Here is a 21,793-nt window from a genome sequence, read left to right as displayed (position 1 = left end):
ATGGGAAAGGCCTGTAGGCCAACCCATAAAAATTAAAAAAATTAAAAAATATATAAATAATTAATTTTACATGGTCTTGCAAAAAAGCCTACAAAGGCACAACTTAGGGGGCTATTGTTGTTTTCTGGATTTTGCTTTTCGACAAGCTATAATTTACAAATTTGCCGGTATTAGCTTGACACAATCCATGAGCCTAAGGGGCTGCGCAAAAATAAGTCATGTTATGGCCTAACCTAACCTATGGATGTATTTATCAATGAAATATAAAGAATATAAGAAGAAGATACACAAGTAAAGAACATAAGAAAAAAAAAGTGATATTTTTCTTATTTATTCATGATATAAAGGACTCCCAAAAACTTTGTGATATCAAATGTTTGATGGTAAATTAAATTCATAAGAAGGGGAATTAATTGTCATTATAACAAAGAAGTTGTAGAATGAAAATGATTGGTGTACATGGAATGCAAAAAGATGAATGTCATTTGATAGAAAGAGTTGAGGGATTAAAAAGATAATTTAGATTCAATCTAAGTTATTTGAGTTTAAATTTACTCTTGAATGAAATGAATTAAATCAGAGTAAACTGTTTAGGTGGGATTCTTCGTTATAAAAAAATATTCAAAGCCAATCCGAACATTCAAATTTGAGTTGATTTAGATTAAATATAAGGTTAAATTATTTTTGAGTTAAATTCGAGTCTCAACTTATTAATCTTGAACTAAACTTGAACCAATTTTAAATTTGACCTTGTTCAGACTCCACCTTGATCGAATCTATCATAATAAAGACATCAAGAAAAATATATATATCTATTTTAAATATACATTTAATATATATCATTATGTAATTGAATGATTTTGAATTAAATTTCACCTAAAGAGATCTCTTAAACAAATTAAACCGGGAATTTTGAACGCAACCCGTGACAAAGTCAAACCTCCAAACCCCGGAATCTGAAACCAATCTCATTTCTCGTCAGGCTTGACTCTCATGAATTCTATAATCAAACAAAAAAATGTCATCAAATCTCCTCCGGTTCCTTCTGTACTGTTCTGACATTCGAATTTTCTCCAGAAATTCCACAAATCCAAATTCACTCTTCTCAACTGCAAAAACACTAACTTTAATTACAACTTAAATCACAATAAAATGTTGTCAACTCGGACAGCCGTGCTGTTCCATCGATACAGGGAGCGTGGTATCGGAGGCCATGAGCTTGATGCAATCAGATGCTTCCACGTCGCAGTCTGCTTTGCTCAGTAACATCGTGATCTTCATCTTAGGCTTTCCGATTTTGCTTTCTGGTTTGTCTACTTCAGGAATTGCCACAGCGTTCTTCCTCGGCACTCTTACGTGGCACACTTTTAGACCCTCTGGATTTTTTTCTTGTAGCTACATTTTCGTTATCGTAAGTTTAAACGTATGTATACACTTGTATGTTCTTGAAAGATTTTGAGGGTGATAACTAATTACATCATGGCCGTTGATTCAAAACTAACTCACTTTAACAAGTTGAGATCAAAACTGAAAACAGAAGAAAGAAATGTAGAAGATAAAAGAGAACTGCTGAAGATGATTTCTGAACTTCATGTACTTGGAAGCTTCTCAAGTACGCTTTTCTCTTCCAATCTGATGCGTTTTGTATGAAGCCAAAACTCACTGTCTTGAGAACTTCTGTTTAGAATTCATGCATATTGGGCTGCTTCACAATTGACTGAAATTGGGCCTCAAACACAACGTTGGACTGAGCCTCTACTTCGTACCCTTCCTCAAGTCAATGTTGCTATAAGCAACATTAGACTTGCTTGGCTGAAACAGTACTTGCTTTACTGAACCAATCCTCCCTAGATCAAAAACCTTCTCTGAAACTGTGATTTCTAGTTTTAACTTTTGTCATTTTAATCAACCTTTCCTGTAATTCGTCCCTGGAACTAAACTCCTACCAACTTTGCCTGTGATCAAAAGAAAACAGCTAAGCCAATTTTACACAATGACCACAAAGCCATCATGTTTATAGAACTCACAGTAATTCTCATAAACCACCATTCCATAAATCCTTGCAACCTCCTATCAGCACATGTTCCAAATTACTTCAGAACTATACACATTAAGGTTTGAAAATCTCTCTTCAACTATTTCACTCTTCTTAGATAGTTTCTTCCATTCCACCATATTTAGTTTTGATCTTAGCAACTCAAACCTGGCTATAGGTAGAGGTTTCATCAAAATGTCAGCCCCCTGATGCTCTATGGGAACATATTGCACCTTCAACTTTTTTACAGTCACCTGCTCTCTCACAAAATGCATATATATCTCTATATGCCTGGTTCTGTTATGGAAGACAAAGTTTGAGGCTAAGGCTCCTGCACTCATATTATCACGCTAGATTATGGGGATAAAAAAGCTATCAACCCTCAGTTCTGACAGCAAACTCTTGATCCAAACAATCTCTGTTGAAGCATGACTCACAACTCTATACTCAGCCTGTTAAGTCTGTGACATAAACTAATGGCAGTCTTGTAAATAAGGAGCAAAGTTTGAGCAAAGTTTGGGCTATAGTTATTATCCAGGGGTAGTTTTGTCCTTGCTGGGTTTAATGCTTTAACTAATGGTTTATAACCATTAGTTGGTTCTAGAGAAAATTGAAGTGAAGAGAAAAAGGTTTTACATGGCTATTTCTTTGAAAAGGAAAAAGGCAGCCTTTGTGAAATATTTTTTCTCTTCTGGATTATTTCATTCTGCTCTGCTAGGTTTACAAGAACTGCATCAGTCCACTATTTTTGCTTAGATCTAGCTGTCTAAACACTTGAGTCAGTATACAAGGTCACTGTGGTGCTCGGGTTTAGGAAGGATTCGAGTCGGAAGGTTGGATTCATTTCTGTTTGTGTCTGTAATGCTAGATCGGCTTCTGAATCTGTAAGTTGTACTATTTTTCTTACAAATTAGTGGATTTGCTAGAGGATTCCTCTGCCTTGGATGTAGGGTTCTAATCTTTTGAACCCGAACCAAGTAAATATTGGTGTGTTGACTTGTGTATGGTTTATCATATGATTCTTGTGCAAATTTTTGACTGAAAATCGATCCGAAACTCTGATTAATATTCAAACTCGGTAAAATAAAACATTAACAAGTGATATCAGAGCACTTTTGAGTTGAATATTGTTATTCTTGTTTGAGAAAAATTGTTTGGAGTGTTTCTTGGTTCAAGATTTGTTTATCTTGTTGTTCTTTACATTCTGATATTGTTGTTTTAAAAGAGCTGAAATTATTTTTGCTTGCTATTTGTTCTCTGTTTGCCGATTGTGACTATATTGTTCATTATTTAGATATTTTGTCACTATGGCTTAAAGAAATAAAATAAATAAATAGCTTGCTTTGATCTCTTTCTGTTATTGTGGTTTGTAAAGAACTGGATTAGTAAATACTTGATTAACAATGGGTCAAACAAAAATTGATGTTGAGAGATTTGATGGGAAAGGTGATTTTAATATGTGGAGAAAGAAAATGCATGATGTTCTTGTTCATCAAAAATGTGCTAAGGCATTGGGTGGTGAATCTGCTCTCCCTGAAAATATGGACCCTGATATGAAATCTGAAATTTTAGAAACTGCATATAGTCTTCTTATCTTGCATTTATCTAATAATGTCTTAAGACAGGTTGATAATGAAAATACTGCTGCAAAGATTTGGTTGAAATTAGAGTCACTGTATATGACTAAGTCTCTAACTAATAAAATCTACCTAAAGGAACAATTGTTTGGTTTCAGAATGGATTCTAATAAATCTCTTGATGATAATCTGGATGAATTTAATAAAATTGTCATTAGTTTGGCTAATATAGAAGAGAAGATATCTGATGAAAACCAAGCAATAATCATCTTGAACTCTTTACCTGATTCTTTTAAAGATGTTAAAGCTGCAATAAAATATGGTAGGGAGTCTTTGTCTTTAGATGATGTATTAGGTGCCTTAAAATCAAAAGATTTAGAAATTAAATTTGAAAGGAAGGCAATCAATGAAGGGCTTCAGGTTAGAGGTAGGACTAAAAAGAGAAATAATATGAAAAATAGGAAAACCTCTAGATCCAAATCTAAAAGTAAGAAAACTTGTTGGCAGTGTCATAAAGAGGGTCATTTTAAGAAGAATTGCCCAGAGAAAAAGAAATTTTATAATAATAATAACAATTATGAAAACCATGACACAGTAAATTTCCTAGAAGGGTATGAGAGTGCTGAGGTTCTTACATTAACAGAGAGAATGCTTAGTGAGGAATGGGTTATGGATTCAGGCTGCACTTTTCACATAACATCTAGGAAAGATTGGCTAACTGACATTAAATACTTGAATAGAGGTAAAGTATTCATGGGAAATGATGAGTCATGTGATGTTATTGTTGTTGGTAGTGTCAAATTTAAAATGCATGATGGTTCCATTAAAATTCTTGAAAATGTGAGGTTAGTGCCTAATCTAAGAAGAAATTTAATCTCTTTAGGTACTTTAGATTCAAATGGATATGCTTTTAAATCTGAAAATGGTGTTCTTAAGGTAATGAGAGGGTCATTAGTGGTTATGAAAGGGAAATTAAATCAGGGGTTGTATATCTTGGAAGGTTCTATTGTGTCAGATTCTATGAATTTAAATCCTAAATCTGATGAAACTGTTTTGTGGCATAAAAGACTTGGACATATAAGTGTTGCTGGATTGCATGAACTTTGTAAACAGAAATTGATTAATCTTGATAAGATTGGTAATTTGGATTTCTGTGAAAATTGTGTTTTGGGTAAGTCACATAAACTTAAATTTGCCTCTGCTACTCAAAGAACTAAGGATGTTTTAGAGTATATACACTCTGATTTGTGGGGATCTCCACAGATCTCTAATTCTTTGGCTAATTCTCATTACTTTATAACTTTTATTGATGATTACTCTAGAAGGGTATGGGTGTATTTTTTAAAACATAAGGATCAAGCCTTTGATTGTTTTAAAGAATGGAAAACACTTGTTGAGAATCAAACTAACAAAAAAATAAAGGTTTTAAGAACAGATAATGGATTGGAATTTTGTAATAAACCTTTTTCAGATTTTTGTAAGAAAGCAGGAATATTTAGGCATAGAACATGTACTAAAACACCTCAACAAAATGGGTTAGCTGAAAGAATGAATAGAACCATTATGAATAAAGTTAGGTGTATAATGGTAGATTTAGGTTTAAGCAAAAGATTTTGGGCAGAGGCAGTTGCCACTGCATGTTACTTGATTAATAGATCACCTTCATCTACATTGAATTTTAATACACCTATGAAACTTTGGAATAAAAAACCACCATCATTAAGCCATTTGAAACTCTTTGGATGTCTTGCATATGTTCATGTAAATCAGGGAAAATTAAATCCTAGGGCTTTAAAAGCTGTTTTTTTAGGTTATTCTACAGGTACAAAAGGCTATAAATTGTGGTTGATTGATGATAAAAAATGTGTGATAAGTAGAGATGTAGTCTTTAATGAATCAAAATTTTATAAAGACTTGTTTGTTAGTACTCAATCAGGACAGGTTCAAATTGAGGTGGAGACACCATAGTCTAGCTTACATAGGCAGTCTCAAAAGTCTAGTGGTGGACCTGAATTGGGTTTGGATGAAATTCGTGCTTCAAAGTACGAAATCTCAGACTTGAATCAGCAACCACCACTACCGAGTCAAGAAGAAAGTTCTCAATCTGAAAGTAGTCTTAATTTGTCCAATTATCAACTTGCTAGAGATAGGGTTAGAAGGGAAATTAGACTACCTTCTAGGGATGATTGGATGAAAGCTATGGAGATTGAGATGGCTTCTCTACAGAAAAATCACACATGGTCACTTGTAGATAGACCCAAAGGTAAAAAGGTAATTGGATGTAAGTGGGTTTTCAAAAGAAAACCTGGTATACCTAGTGTTGAACAAGCAAGATTTAAAGAAAAAGTTGTTGCTAAAGGCTTCTCACAAAGAGAAGGCATTCATTATAATGAGGTATTCTCTCATGTGGTAAAGCATACATCTATTAGACTAATGTAATCTACTGTTGTTTTGTTTGATTTAGAATTAGAACAAATGGATGTTACTACTGCCTTTTTGCATGGAAAATTAGAAGAACAAATATACATGGAACAACCTGAAGGGTTTGTGAAACCTGCTAATGAAAATAAGGTTTGTTTACTTCATAAATCTTTGTATGGTCTTAAACAGTCACCTAGACAATGGTACAAAAGATTTGATGATTTTGTTCTTTCAATTGGATTTTCTAGAAGCAGTTATGATCACTGTGTTTATTTTAAGAAAATTGAAAATGGCAATTTTGTGTATTTGCTGATTTATGTGGATGACATGCATATAGCTTCTAAGGATATGAATGCTTTACTTGATTTGAAATGTATGCTGAATTCTGAATTTGAAATGAAGGACTTGGGTCCTGTAAAGAGAATACTTGGTATGGATATAAGTAAAAATAGATTGAAAAGATGTTTGACTTTATCTCAATCTACTTATATTAGAAAAGTACTTGAACTATATTATATGATCAATGCAAAGTGTGTGAATGTTCCTATGGGTGCTCATTTTAAATTAAAATCTGCTAAATTTTTGTCTTCTGATGAATTTGATTTCATGAAGAATATACCATATTCTAATGTGGTAGGAAGTCTAATGTATGCAATGATAGGTACTAGACCTGATATAGCATATGCAATTAGTCTTGTTAGCAGATTTATGAGTAATCCAAGTAAAGAACATTGGAATGCAACAAAATGGTTATTAAGGATTTTGTGATTCAGATTTTACAGCTGATCTTGACAAAGGGAGATCCCTCACTAGTTATGTTTTCACCTTTGGTGGAAATGTTGTAAGCTGGAAGTGTAATTTGCAACACATTGTGGCACTTTCAACAACTGAGGCTGAATATATAGCATTAACTGAAGCAGTTAAAGAAGCACTATGGCTGAAGGGAATTATTTCTGAATTGGGGTTGAATATTGATGTTCCAGAAGTCTTCAGTGATTCACAGAGTGTTATTCACTTGTCCAAAAATTCTGCATTTCATGAGAGGACTAAACACATTGACGTAAGGTTGCATTTCATCAGAGATGTGTTGGTTGCTAGTAAAGTTAATGTGAAGAAAATATCAACAGATGTTAATCCAGCTGACATCTTAACAAAGCCTGTGCCATTGAGTAAGTTTAAGGATGCCTTGAATTTGCTCAAAATTTGTTCAATGTAAATGTGTTGTGGTCTACAGAGGAGTCTTAGATATATTAGTTTTTGTCAAGGTGGAGTTTTGTTAAGTCTATGACATAAACTAATGGCAGTCTTGTAAATAAGGAGCAAAGTTTGAGCAAAGTTTGGGTTATAGTTATTATCCAGGGGTAGTTTTGTCCTTGCTGGATTTAATGCTTTAACTAATGGTTTATAACCATTAGTTGGTTCTAGAGTAAATTGAAGTGAAGAGAAAAAGGCTTTACGTGGCTATTTCTTTGAAAAGGAAAAAGGCAGCCTTTGTGAAATATTTTTTCTCTTCTGGATTATTTCATTCTTCTCTGCTAGGTTTACAAGAACTGCATCAGTCCACTATTTTTGCTTAGATCTAGTTGTCTAAACACTTAAGTCAGTGTACAAGGTCGTTGTGGTGCTCGGGTTTAGGAAGGATTCAAATCGAAAGGTTGGATTCGTTTCCGTTTGTGTCTGTAATGCTAGATCAGCTTCTGAATCTGTAAGTTGTACTATTTTTCTTACAAATTAGTGGATTGCTAGAGAATTCCTCTGCCTTGGATGTAAGGTTCTAATCTTTTGAACCCGAACCAAGTAAATATTGGTGTGTTGACTTGTGTATGGTTTATTATATGATTCTTGTGCAAATTCTTGACTGAAAATCGATCTAAAACTCTGATTAATATTCAAACTCGATAAAATAAAACATTAACATAGCCTTAGTCGATGATAATGCTACTACCTTTTGCTTTTTGGAAGCCCATTGAATAGATTTGAACCAAAGAACACACTAAATCCACTTGTTGATCTTCTGTCTTTTGGTCTACCAGTCTAATCTACATCAGTATAAGACTTAATAGTAAAAACAGAAACTGGTTTAATCAAAACACCAAAGAACCTAGTCCCCTGAATGTGTCTTGGAACTCTCTTGCAAGTCTACCATTGCAACTCAGATGGTTCCTTAAGAAACTGACTTAACTTGTTCACCACATAAGATAAGTCTAGTCTTGTAAGGGTGAGGTACTGTAAAGCACCAATTGTGCTTCTGTACAGCTTTGGATCTCCATATGCTTCACTATCACCCATAAATAGCTTAGTACATGTAGCCACTGGACTCTTACAAGGTCTAGTATCTTGCATCCTAGTTTTTATCAACAACTCTTCTGCGTGCTTTGCTTGGTATAGATGTAATCCTCCATTGCTTCTATGAGCTTCTATTCCTAAAAGGAAATTGAGCTTTCCCAAGTCCTTCAATGAAAACTGACTATTCAAGTCTTTAATTAGATTTTGTATATAATCTTCAGGTCTAGTGATGAGAATGTCATCCGCATAGATCAACATATGCACTGTAACTTTTCTTTCTACTGGAACGAATAAACTAGAATCAAACATGGTATTGGTGAAACCCCTACTAATCAATGTACTTTTTAACTTATCATACCAGACCCTAGGAATAAGGTTGTGCATAATTCAATTCAAATTGTAAAGCTAAACTAAACCGTTTAAAAATTATAGTTTAGTTTATAAAATAGTTTAGTTTGAGTTGAAAATTTTCAAACCGTTTTTTTTTTCAATTCAGCTTGTGGTTTGAGCAATTTTCAAACTAAACAAAACCGTAAATTGTATTTATATATATATATATATATATATATAAAATTATGTTTGACAAAATTTTCTAACAAATAATTAGGTGTACAATTTGTTTTTCATATTTATTTTGTTATTTTTTGTACATATATATTGTATATATATTTTATATTTATTTTATATGTGTATATTATGTTTCAGAAAACTATAATTCAACTAATTTTATTAAATTATATATATATAAATGATTTTAAAATTTTCAAAGTATAATAGTTTACTTGTGTATCATATAATATATCAAAAACTCAATTTACCATATTATGTATCATATTACATGATACACCTTCTAAAAATTAAAATAATAAATTACTGATAAAATATTATAATTGAGAGGTCATTATTTTGAAAAATATCACAAATACCTTTAATATTATAAAATTTTTCATATACACCTCTAATAGATTTATTTTCTAAAAAAAGGGTATCAATTCGTATAAGAAATATGTATCATATCATAGGATACGTATTGTATTATATAATACATTCATTGTATCGTATTAATTCGATACAACTTATGATATGTATCGTTTTCTATCTGCATTGTGTTATATCATAAAATCTACTAATAATTAAGGTTCAAACTGTAATTCAAACAAAACCAAAATATATCTTTTTAGTTTGGCTTGAAACCTAAAATGGTTTAGTTTAGTCTAAAAAATTTTCAATCCATTTTTTCAGTTTGGTTTGAAAAATCTCTCAGACTACACCAAACGAAACCATACACACCCCAACCTAAGAGCTTGTTTCAACCCATAAAGTGTCTTTTTGAGCTTGCATACAAATTGTGGTTTTTCTATATTGACAAAATCTTGCGATTGACTCATGTATACCTTCTCCTACAAGTCTCCACTCAAAAATGCATTATTGATATCTACTTGATGCACTGACTAGCTAAAGGAAATTGCTAAAGTTAGAGTAATTCTTATAGTGACAGTCTTGACTACTGGACTAAAAGTATCAAAGAAGTCTATGCCTAGGGTTTGTTGAAATCCCTTAGCCATTAATCTAGCTTTTAACTTCTGAAAGGTCCCATCTGCATTGAGTTTTACTTTATACACCCATTTATGCACTACTGGGTGTTGATCAGCCTTAGAAGGAATCAATTCCCAAGTAAAATTTTTCATTAAGGCTTCATATTCCACTTGCATTGCTTTATACCAATCTGGATGACTTAAAGCCTTTGTTGTGCTAGTAGGCTCTCTAATAATAGATTCAATAACAAAGGAAAAACTTTCTAGATGGTGGTAGATGTCTTGTTTTAGCCTTAGGTAGCATAGGATGCATAATTTTCCAACAGATTTGTCAGTAGCCATATTAAGAGCATGTGGAAGATCAACAACTTCCTGCAGTGAAGTGTGAGTGTCTAATGATAAAGATATGCAAAGAGAATTATGTTTGGGTAGTTGGGTATGTAAAGGTTGATTCATTTTCAAGTATTAATCAGATGGTACAATAGGTTCAATAGGGCTGGTTTTGTGATGTTCAGTGATACAGGGAGTTTTGTAAGGTTCAATGGTTGTATTAGGTTGTACTGTGGTTGCAAAGTCCTTTTAAGTGACAATTGTAGGCTTAGGAGTCAGTGAGTTAGGAATGTTAGACTTAGGAGTACTCATTTCAGAGACTGCATGATTGGTGTTTTTATTATGAAACTGTAATGGTTGGAATATCCCATAGGATGACACTGAAGAGAAAGAACTTAACTAGATTCAAATTGATTTTTAAAGGTTTGATCAGACTTAAATGGATATTCCCTTTCATTAAACTTTATAGAGGTTGAGATATATAATCTTTCATCACTACTAATAGACCTGGCCACGGTTCATGAACCACCGGTTTCGGTTCGGAACCGCCGGTTCACGGTTCGAAAATATAAGGACCCTGAACCGAAACCGTAACAGGACGGTTCGTCCACGGTTCGAAACCGTCGGTTCCGGTTCATGGCCCCGGTTCGGAACCGACGGTTTCGGTTCGAAACCGACGGTTTTGATTCGGAACCGACGGTTTCGATTCGAAACCGATATTGAACCATCAATTCTAATACATGATCTTGATTTAATTTTTAAATTATTAATTACAATAATTGAAATTTAAAAGAAAGGCTTGGACTTAATTTTTCAATTAAGCTTCCTACGTATCTTCTTGGGGTTTAGAAGAATCAAAGCCTACGTAGTTCTCTTACCTTTGCATATCTAATAGCTGGCAGTACCCCCTTACCTTATCATTCACCTCCACTATCTTGAGTATTATTTCCCGTCGTCATCGAACTATCTGTAGTTAAATCAAGCGATTCTTCATTGAAGTCTACTTTTATTTCTTGTTGTCGTAATTCGGCTCTTGTCCAATCGTCCATGCATACTTGAGCTTCAATAGATTCGGGAGCCAAACTTGATCGTCTCTCATCCAATATATTACCCCCTTGACTAAAAGCTTGTTCTACTGCGACAGTTGATACCGGTGCTGCTAGAACTTGTTTAGCAATAGCTGTCAATATTGGAAAAGTTGATGCGTGTCGACTCCACCATTCTAAAACTGGAAAGTCTTTACCTATATTGCTGTCACCAAACTCAAAAATAGTAGTTAAATAAATATCAAGCTCCGAGGTGGAGCCTAATGTTCCTCTTGGTCTTTTGCCCCTTTGCATCATAATACGATCACCATAACTCATATTTTGGGTTGATGATGGGGCAATAGGTGGTAGAGAGGAAGAAGAACCACCATAAATTAATGCATATTCAGCATAAATTTCTTTAATTAAATTCATAATATTAGTTATAGTTAATGGAATATTAACTTCATCTAATTGCAAACATTCATAATATAATGTCAAATAATCTGTGACACCATCTAATTTAAATCTAGGATCAAAAAAACATGCAACAAGAAAAAGTTCTGGAATTATTTTATAGTAATTTAACCATTTTGTTTTCATTAAAGAAACAGCTTCTTGTAAAAGAATATCTTGTTCGGCTTCTTGTAAAGCTCCAATAATATTAACAGCTTCATTTAAAAATAAATGAGAAGTGGGATAATAAACCCCACTTAAAGTATATGTTGCATTATTAAAATTTCTTAATACATTTAAAATTTTTGAACAAATATCCCAATGTTGGGGATATAATATAATTTGTGGCACATTTTGTGAAATAAATGAGCATAATAAATCCTTATAATCAAATGACTCGTTGAGTAATTCATATGTTGAATTCCAACGAGTCGGCACATCTTTAGGAAATCTTTTTGGTCTTTTATTATGTTGTTTACAAAATTTACCCCATTCTTTCATAATTTGGGGATGTGTCCATAAATATGAAATTGCTATTTTTATTGGACTAATAAAATTATTAAGACATTCTAAACCATCTTGTACACATAAATTTAACACATGACATGCACATCTAATATGAAAAAATCTACCACCTAAATTAGGTCTGCAAATTTCAATTAATTTATTTATTGAGGCAGTATTTGAACGTGCATTATCAAATGAAATTGAAAAAATTTTATAAAGTAATTTATATTCTTCTAATATTCCTTTAATTATTTTATAAATATTATCAGCCGTATGTCGTTCATCAAACATCCTAAATGATAAAATTCTTTTTTGTAATAGAAAATCATCATCTATCCAATGACAAGTTATACCCATATAAGAGTGAACTTGTCAATGGTCACTCCAAATATCACTACATAGAGATACACGTCCATTAAAATTTGTAAAAAATTGAATTAACTCTTTTTTTTGTTTTTTATATAAACTAAATAATGTTCTTTTTAATGTATTTCTTGGAATAGTTTTATATGCAGGATTTAATGCAGTTTTACAATAATTATTAAAACCTAAATTTTCACCAAAACTAAATGCTAAATGATCTATTGCTACCATTTTTGCAAATTCTTCTTTACTTTTATTATCACTATACATAAATAAAGATTTGTGTGTAGAAGAACCATACCCGGTTATTTGTGTTTGACCTCGGCTTTGTCCCATTTTTTCCGGATGTTTTGACTCCAAGTGCCTTTTGAATGTTCCGTATCCACCTCCTTGTTTGAATTTGTAAATTCGCCTACAATAATTGCAAGCAACATCAAAATTACCATCTTCCTTTTGCATTTTCTTGAAATGAATTTTGAAAATATCGGATGTAGGAATTTTTTGAGATTGTTGTTCCATCTCCATTTGTTGTTGATGTTGTTGTTGTTGCTCCACCTCTTCATATTGGTTTTCACTTTCTTGTGAATGAAAATCATCTATAAATTGATTTTCATTCACATTTGATATATGTGAATATTGACCAAATCTTCGTGAACCGGAAGAATTTCCACTACTTGCCATTTTTTGATAATAAATAAAATTAATTATATAAATAAATTATATGATTAATTATAAAAGATAATAAAATAATAATAAATAAAATTAATTATAGAAATAAATTCTATAATTAATTATGAATTGTATAAAAAAAATTGAAATTGAAATTAATAAAAAAATAAGAAAGAATTTAATTAAATTTAAGAAAATTTAATTGAATTGAAAGATTGAGAGAATATTAAGAGTTTAAAGAATGAGAATGAGAGTTTGAAGGATTGAGTGAGAGAGTAGAGAGATTGAGATTTGAGAGAATAGAATTTAAAGGGGTATATATAGAAAAAAAAATTTTTGAAAAAAATTAGAAATAGGGGGGTAAATTGAAATTTCAAAAAATTGCAGGGGACCAACGGTCCCCTGCAACTTCACTGAAAATTGCAGGGGACCAACGGTCCCCTGCAAATTTTCTTCAAAAGGCAACGGTTCCCTGCGCAGGGAACCGTTGCCTTTTTAAATAAAATTCAAAAAAAAATTAAAAAAATTTCAAAAAATTTTCAAATTTTTTTCGGTTCAGCACAGTAAACCGCCGGTTCATAAACCGGTGTGAACCGGCGGTTCCACGGTTTCAATTTATGTGAACCGGAACCGAACCGTAGAGCCACGGTTTCGGTTCCGGTTCACTGCCGGTTCCGAGTCTGTCGGTTCCGGTTCCGGGTTTAGCCGGGCCGGTTTCGGTCCGGTTCACGGGCCAAACCGGCCCGTGGCCAGGACTAACTACTAAGGCATTTATATCTTTTGTGTTTCAAGTTGTAGCCTAGAAACACACATTTTTTAGTGTGAAAGCCAAATTTTTGTTGATTATAAGGTCTCAAAAAGGAAAGCATGCACAACCAATAGGTTTCAAGTACAAATAATCTAGCTGCTTATGAAACATAAGGTAATAAGGGTTTTTATTCAATAGGGTAGCTGAAGGCAGTCTGTTGATCAAGTAAACAAAAGTTTGAAAGGTCTCCCACTAAAATTTCAATGGCATACAGGCTTGTGACAATAAAACCAAACTTATCTGTACTATATATCTATGCTCACACTTGACTCTCCCATGTTGTTGGTGTGTATAAAGGCAAAACATTCTATATTCTATCCTATGTTCTTGAAAATAAGGTAATACTTCTATACTCCCTACCAAGTCAATTTGCATTGTTTTAAGTTTGGTTTCAAGTTGTCTTTCTACTACCTTATGAAAGAATTTAAACACAGCTGCAACCTCAACATTTGATTTTAAAGGAAATAACCATGTGTACCTAGTATGATCATCAACAAAATGGCATAATATCTAAAACCCTCTCTTGACACGACAAGTGTTGAACCCCATACATCATTGTGTACTAACTCTAGGGCTTTCTTAGCCCTAGACTGAGAGATGAGAAAGTGCCTTTGATGGTGCTTACCATAGTGGCAATCTTTACAAAAGGAAATATTCTGAAAATTACCATTCACATTCAACTGTTTAAAAACAATTCTCATGGCTTTCTCATATGGATGTCCAAGTTTCTAAGGTCATATATCAGTATCAAATTTGTTTGCTAAGAAACTATTTTTATTATAAACAATAGCCTTGACACTTCTGGTGCTTTCATTGCCAAACATTAAGAAGATAGGTTAGGCTTTGTAAGATAATGGTTGGACACAAGAACAAAAAGCACTTAAAACTATACAACCCATCTTTAAACACTCCTTAAAGTAGCACAATCCTAATGGCCTTGTTTGATGGGTGTCGAATCCACCAAAAATAAAATTTTCTACTCTCTCAATAAAAACTTGTAAATAGGGCAAATAGAGTCATATCTACAGAAATTGGACTATTTATCTTAAATCTAACAAAATAAAGTAAGGGGGATTTTGTTGTTTCTAATCCTACCAAATAAACAAAAATAAATTAATTCAGAATTAAATAATCAAAGCAATCAGAAAATTAGATTGAAACAATAATAAGGTGAGTTCTGGCCAAGTAATTCAGGTATGGTTCAATTCAATTGATCATTGATAAAAAGATTAATCTTTCCTTTTAAATAAACCAGTTATGAAATATCAAGACACTTGTTGTTCTGTTTTTCCTTGGGTGTCGGTAATTAAGAAACATTCTTTAATTACTTCTTTTGTTTTTCAATTAGTTATAGATACAATCTTAGAATTTAAATTGAAAATAGAATTAAAAATTAGAAAAGCCACCAATTCTAATCAACAAAACATAGACGCTATTTTTGTTTAAATTAGATTAACCTATTCCACTAACATACAGTGGCGATTCTACTTCACCAAGCATGCTAGTTAGCCACTTATGATTAAATCATCAAACAATTACGAATTCAATAATTTAATCTAGTAAAGTTATTTTTAATCCAAAGTAAATAAGACGTCTCATATTTAATTGAACAAGACAACAATAAATAAAATCAGGAATAAATTAAATATTTAAAACAAAAGAACAGGTAAAAGAGATCTCACAATCGTCGTAGAACCATGATCTTGATTACTCAACTAAAGAAAAGAGTTAGCCACTCATTTTCATGTTCATGGCTTCATAGAAAATTAAAATAAAAAATTCTATGCTAATTGAAGAAGAACCAGTCAAGGGCTACGACTATGTTTATTTTTGAAAAAAAAGGATGCTAAGCAGATCCCTAAAATACGAAGTAGTTTTCCCTTTTATAGTGCCAAGTTTACTTCAGTCATTAAGAAAAAAAATTTTATGCCAAATATCATCCAAAGGCCTTGAATTTCCTCCAATTGTCAATTAAGTCTCTAACTGTTAATTTCTCAATAAATAGCGAGATTCTCTCTTTTTCACAATCAGTCATCTCCTATGTATTTCGTCGTCTTTCCATCTTGATACTTGACAACTTTAAATTCTTTTTATTTCGTATCTTTTCTTAGATACCCAATTTCCTAAAACAAACAATTAATCGAATAATTGATAAATTAAATACCACAAATCCAGGAAATTAGATGCCGAAAAATATGAAATTTCACACACTAACATTGTCCTACACAAAGCAAAAGTCACTTAGGAATTCAACAACCATATCATTATCTTTAGTAAACTTGGAAATGCTTAACAGGTTTTTGGTTATTTTTGGTACATATAGTATGTTTTTTAAAAGCCAAATGACTATTTCCCACCCAAGGTTTGATGTTTTCTCAAATGTCCCCCATTTAACTATGAAAACACCAAACACCCACCCATGAGTAGTTAAAATTAACGATAATAAGAGTAAAATCGTCATTTTCTCTATAATATTAAAAAATAAACTAAAATATAATCTGTTTTTGCCCTCCTAAACTTTGAAAACTAAAATTTTCTCACAGCTTAAGTTTTAAAAAATGATAGTTTCACCCTAGGGTTTGGTTTTGAAATCTCCGACAATCGTTCCAACTCCATTGCCAATGGTCTCTCCCTCCCAAAGCACCCTCTCCTTCGACGATCTGTTTCCTCCTATTTGCATTATCGATCGACGTCAGAGATGCCTTGAGAGATGAAAAACTTCTTCAGGAAAGACGAAGTTCTTCGTCTTCCCAGATGAAGACAAAGTCGTCGTCTTCCCAGAAGAAGACCTCTGGGAAGATGACCATCTTCCCAAACGAAGAAGATGGCTTCGTCTTCATCTCCCAAGGCATCTCTGATATCGATCGACAATGCAAATAGGAGGAAACAGATCGTTGGAAGGAGAAAGTGCTTCGGGAGGGAGAGATCGTCGACAATGGAGCTGGAATGATCGTCGAAAATTTCAAAACCAAACCCTAGGGTGAAACTACCATTTTTTAAAACTTAGGCTGAGGAAAGATTTTAGTTTTTAAAGTTTAAAGGGGCAAAAAGAGATAAAATTTTCATGCGTTAGGATTCTGTTAAATTTAACCGGACATAGGTGGGTGTTTGGTGTTTCCATAGTTAAAAGGGGGACATTTGAGAAAACATCAAACCTTGGGTGGGAAATAGTCATTTGGCCTTTTTTAAATGTAGAAACTTATTATAAAATGATGTAGGCAAAGAAACAAAACTAATATAAGAAATCTTTAAACACTCACCATTCCTAACTTGGAGCTGTTGAGATCTCACATAATCCTTTTTAATGGCCAGTTGATCAACCTTAGAGATGACATGATCAGATGCTCTTGAGTCCATATACGAACTCAAATCCTCTATAATACTTGGACATGCATAATAAGATTTGGAAGAACAATCAGATATACAAGAAGTTGTACTACCTTTCACATTTGTTTGCTATACTACGTGGGCTATTGCTTGATTAGAAATAGGGACTAGTTGATTCTATGACACTTCATCTCTACCTTGATGATTGTGTAATACTAACTATAGTGGCTAAAACTGTGAATACACTTGTGGTTATTGTAATTGTGATGATTGAAACTAAGAGTACACTAATGGTTGTTAAGACTAGTAAGGACAATAATATGCAAAGACAATTGGAATTGGACTAGACACAACAAGACAAGCAACATTAACCATGTTGTCATTATTGCTCTTTTGGCTTTCCCTTTGCCCTAAAAATGTAACATCAAACTTATGATAACATTGTAGGGTCATATGACCAGCTTTCCCACACAATTGACAAATAACCTTGGGTTGTTAGAATATCTTCCTTTACCTTTTACCTTGTGTATAGGAGTTATTGTCATTTGCCATAGGTCTGAATGGCTTCTGCCCACTTCTCTCTACACCAACAATTTGTCCTAAGTTGGAATTAGAATACAATACATTTATATCACCTCTTATCATACCTCTATTGACTAGATTGGTTGTAATACCCCTATAGTCATAAGAAAAAACGGGAATTTTACTAAGTCTTTGCTTATACTTCTGCGAACTTAACATATGCTAAACAAACTTTCTCATTTGATGAAGCTAGATTGGTCATAGTAATGGCAATTATGGGCTCAAATTTTGGTCTCAAGCCATTTATAACAAAATTAATCAATTTGTCTTTTGTTATTTTTTGACTATATGCGACTAAAGTATCATACATTTCCTTAATTCTCCTAATATACTTTTACACAAAAAGATTTCCTTTCTTAAAATTCTATAATGTACTCCTAAGACTAGCAACTTTTACTTTAGACTTAATCATAAAATACTGCTCTAAGGTATTCCACACTTCATTAGCAATCAGGCAATTTTCTATAATACCAAACATATCTTCTAACATTGACGCAAGTAACCAACTCATCAATAATTCATCAAACCATTTCCAAACAAAGCAATTAAGGTTTGGTTATTTAGAATCTTTTAAAGCAACATCAGAACTAGTAAGCATAAATAGGGCAAGGCACAAGACTAAACCTGTAAGATGCTTCCTCAAAACATGGGCTCCTATTATGTAAAAGGTTTGAGCTCACCAGTACCAATAATTGTTCTTGCTTAACTTTGGAGATGTAGCTTGTGGACTTGAGATTGGAAAAATGTTGAAGCTCACTAAAGCTGTTTTGCTAGACTCTCCACTAATCGACCTCTATTTAGGAGTCATCAGACTCCCTGTTGTGAACAATCTCGAATCTTAAGTCATTAGACACGAGTCATATGCTTTGATACCATGAAAGATTTTGAGAGTGTTAAAAAACACAAGGACTCAATGAATCAAAAGATGGCTAATCTTGTGAACAAGAAATTAGGGCACACAAAACATAGAGTTTTTGAATATTCCTCAGAAATCTTCATTACACTTTGATAAACCAATTTGTAGTTTTTATACAACTAAAATGCCAAATTAACAATATGAGTTTCAATCTTCACACTTGTAAGTCCAATACATATTTTCAACATGGTATTAGAGTAAAAGTCAAACGACAAATCTAACAGTCTAAACTGTTCCTGGATACAAGTGACAACGTGCCCAAACAAAAATCGGATGAGCCAAATGACTGGTCTGGCAGCCTAGGTAGTTGTACTTAAGCGAGAGTGTTGGAAATTAAAGTCTCACATCTAATAAATGCAATATAAGTAAGTGTTATACAAGTGTGTAGATTAGATTTTAACACAAGTCAATTGGTTTTGTGTAATATAATATTCAATCTTCTCATTATATATTAACAAGAAATTAGGGTACACAGGACATAAGGTTTTTAAATATTCCTTAGAAATCTTCATTACATTTTGATAAATCAGTCTGTGGTTTTTATACAACAATTGAGATGCCAAGCTGGCAGTAACTAACTAATTACATCATGGTCGTTGATTCAAAATTAACTCACTTTAACAAGTTGGAATCAAAACTGAAAAGAGAAGAAAAAAATGTAGAAGATAAAAGAAAACTGCTGAAGATGCTTTCTGATCTTCATGTACTTGGAAGCTTCTCAAGTATGCATTTTATATTAAGCCAAAACTCACCGTCTTGAGAACTTTTATTTAGAATTCATGAATATTGGGCTGCTTCACATTTGACTGAAATTGGGCCTCAAACACAACGTTGGACTGAGCCTCTTCTTCACAGTTCTTCTGGTTTTTGACTACAGAGGGAAGTTAGTACTTGACTATATATTTTATGATAGCTTTTATTAGTATGTTTTAATCTCTTCGATTTGAATTTCATTCACTAGAAATTATATAAAAAAATATCCCTAGTGTTACAAAAATAAGAATAGTTATAATATGCCATTGTTCATAAGTAAATGAGCAATACTATATGTACTCATTTTTATACATAATTTATGTACACAATGTTGTATCATCATGTAATTAGGTAATTTTAAAATATGTGTTATTATATGATAAAGAAACATCCAATCATATGATAACACCTAATCTGTGTATACAAATTGTGTACTAAAAATAGATACACATAGTTTTATTGTAAATAAATATACATGTATTGGCTTTAATACTTGACTGCTGATATACTTTGTGAAAGAATGTTGTTGCTGGTACTAGACGATGAGTTGCTGTCTTAGGAGTAATAGGCTTTCTGAAAGTTGAAAATTGGGAAGCATAAATTTTAGAACACTGCTTAAGCATCGGAATTATAGAGATTTTATGGTTCTTTTTTCTTCCAATTATAAGTTTGACTGGCAGGGATTGCCATGTTTCTGCTCTTTTACATGCCTTTATGTCATGGGCTGAGTGGTCTTTTTATGTCTCTCAGAGTACTGCAGCAACGAAATTAAAAATGGATCAAAAGGAAGCACAAGGGGTTGCCGAAAAGAGGAAAGGAAAAAGAGGTCCAGGTAGTGTTGTTAGTTCCAGTGCTGCTGGTTGTGTCTTTGCATTTCTTTCAATATATGGAGTAGGGGGAAAGGCATTTTATCGGCTTTGGCAGCTCGGATTTGTTTCCAGTTTTTGTACTAAGTTGAGTGATACTGTCTCAAGTGAGATAGGGAAGGGATATGGCAAAACAACGTTAAGTATGGTTCTGCTTGGTCTGAGTGGCACTTTCTTCAGCTCACTTGATGAAAAAGTGTTTGGAAATAAATGACTGGCTAGGGATTGAAATTGATCGGGTTTAATTGAAAAGGTGTTAACAGCATTCGAAGTGCTGGGAAAACTACAGGTAAATCCATATCAATGAACAAAAATATGATTAATAAGCTAAAGGATAGCACCAGAATTTATATTAATTATATATACAGACAGAAGTACAAACATATATGGTTGCATACCCATACATGGGTCATGTTATATTGTAACTTAAAACTTGTTGCCGGTGAGGTGAAAATAGGCTCAGATTTAGAGATTCCCAAATGGATCAACATTTTAAGCTGTTGGGCTAAGATTGGTGTACAGTTAAGGCATTTTGTGAAAGCAAGATTAGTTTGAGTATATTGCTTTCACAATGTCCCAATATTGAATTCTAATGGACCAAGTTAGTGCATCATGAGCAGGTATCTAGTTACAACATTTAAAGTGGTTCCACGGGGAACAGAAGGGGCTGTTAGCATTGAGGGAACAGTTGCCGGAATTTTAGCATCAATTATCTTAGCATCTTTTTGTTGTTACATGGGCTAGGTAACGCCACTCATCCCTTCGTATCATTTAATGTATATATTGGTATCATTTAATGTATATATTGATATCTCGCATGACCTAAAATGGGATATCTCAAACTTATTGAACTATTTAGAATAAAATGGAAAATCTCTTCATTGCATCGGTGTTTATCGTCGGCTCAGATGAAAGAGAGCGTTGGAAAAATGCCGAAAAGTGAAGCTCAATAGTAAAGTGAAACTACTATTTTTTAAAGTTCTAAGGGTAGCTACAGTTTGAAAATTATGAAAACCCTATGTTTGAGGGAAAAATATTAATTTTCAAAGTTAACAGCAATTGAATCATAAGTAGAATTTTAAGTTTTTCAACTACCATAAATATGATTTTGAGATTGAGTTAAAACTTAGGTAGAAAATAGTTCTTTGCCCTAAAAGAAAAAATGACAAAAAAAATAGAAAGAAAAGAAAATTTTTAATATATATATATATATATATATATATATATATATATATATATATATATATATATATATGTTTAAAAAATCCCCTTGAGGACAAAACAGTTTTGAAGGAAAAGAAAATGTTAAGATTAAAACACTTGTCATCAAACCAACG

General features: G+C 32.7%; 1 pseudogene; it reads left to right on the top strand.

The window, feature by feature from the left end:
• LOC123201680 lies at window positions 1-21,399 on the top strand (annotated as a pseudogene).
• Window positions 21,400-21,793: the final 394 nt, after the last annotated feature.

This window comes from Mangifera indica, chromosome 18 (genome assembly GCF_011075055.1).
Source record: "Mangifera indica cultivar Alphonso chromosome 18, CATAS_Mindica_2.1, whole genome shotgun sequence".
Lineage (NCBI taxonomy): Eukaryota > Viridiplantae > Streptophyta > Magnoliopsida > Sapindales > Anacardiaceae > Mangifera > Mangifera indica.
The sequence above is the reverse complement of the archived record's forward strand: the minus strand, read 5'-3'. Positions and strand labels throughout refer to the sequence as shown.